This window comes from Amphimedon queenslandica, unplaced genomic scaffold (assembly GCF_000090795.2).
Source record: "Amphimedon queenslandica unplaced genomic scaffold, v1.1 AMPQUscaffold_13278, whole genome shotgun sequence".
Lineage (NCBI taxonomy): Eukaryota > Metazoa > Porifera > Demospongiae > Haplosclerida > Niphatidae > Amphimedon > Amphimedon queenslandica.
Window position 1 is genome coordinate 99,684 of NW_003546486.1, and position 1,176 is coordinate 100,859.

At 32.0% G+C, this 1,176-nt stretch overlaps 1 long non-coding RNA gene across 1 annotated transcript; it reads right to left on the minus strand.

Annotated features, from left to right (window-relative positions):
• Window positions 1-928: 928 nt before the first annotated feature.
• LOC109583820 (uncharacterized) lies at window positions 929-1,146 on the minus strand. The gene is made up of 2 exons (XR_002185713.1): window positions 1,096-1,146; window positions 929-1,046 (listed from the first exon to the last, which is right to left on the minus strand). It is a non-coding gene; the product is annotated as an uncharacterized LOC109583820 (long non-coding RNA).
• Window positions 1,147-1,176: the final 30 nt, after the last annotated feature.

The following is a 1,176-nucleotide window of genomic DNA, read 5'->3' on the forward strand; positions in this document are numbered from 1 at the left end:
TATAGAGTGATGTCAGAATGTACTTCAGGAATCAGACGCTGTGGGATTGATCTTCACTTCTTAGCAGAGAAGTTATTAGAGAAGAAGGTAATAAATAATAGACAAAAGAAGAAAGCCACTGATGAACACAGTGGACGTACCACTGACCAGAGAATGGATCAACTACTTGACATTATTAAAGACTCTGTACAACAAGAGGGAAAGGTTTTTGAGTATATTTTAGAAATACTCAAAGACGAAGATACCATACTTGCTAACAAACTGTATGATGATATGATTAATAAATATGAACAATATAAATAACTGTTGCCGAACACATGCACACACATTATTATTTGATTGTTTGTTTGTATCTTGATATTTCTGACAGCACAAAATATATTTTATTGTGTCATTAAAAAAGACTGTATTATTTTAAAACTTATTTTTCGCGTTAGGCATTGCATCATGATTCCGCAAGTCTTTGTGAGGGACAGGCCCACTATAATTGCATATGATGGCAGCTTACTGGAAATATAGATGTACTAGTATATAGGTATACATATGTATGGTAATGTTACTCATTATGCTGTAAATATTAGCTGGTCACTGCACTGTATCAGCGCATTAATGTGATTCACTATAGGTTAAACCAAGTAGAGTAATAGATCTAGTTTAAGATAAGACATGAAGTAATAACAGCATATGGCTGTTAGTATTATGACAGAGATGAATAATCAGTGAGGCTGTGCTACCTGTATAGCTACTACCTGGGCTAAGCTTACTATATAGCTAATAAGAACTGGGTACCATCCACTGGAAATTTGTTTCAATGTTGAATACTATTTTTTTGCCTACTTTATGCAACATTCTCCTACACATGAACACATTTTGTTTTTATAATTTTTTCATCAAAGTGCATTGCAACATAGAAACAATAAATAAAATATTGTTATATACAGAGGACAATGACAACAGTTTTTAAAATATATATAAACTCAACAATTATAACAGTTAGAGTGGGCAATTTTTATGAAAATGACATCCCAACAATCCAGCAACTACTCCTATAATATACAAAAAATAAAAACTTGAAATTGTCAATTAAAAACTTACCAACAATCGCTAGAACAAAAATCAATATTATGCAGATAAGGCCGATTGCCCACAACTATTTAAAAAAGACAGAAACTGGAA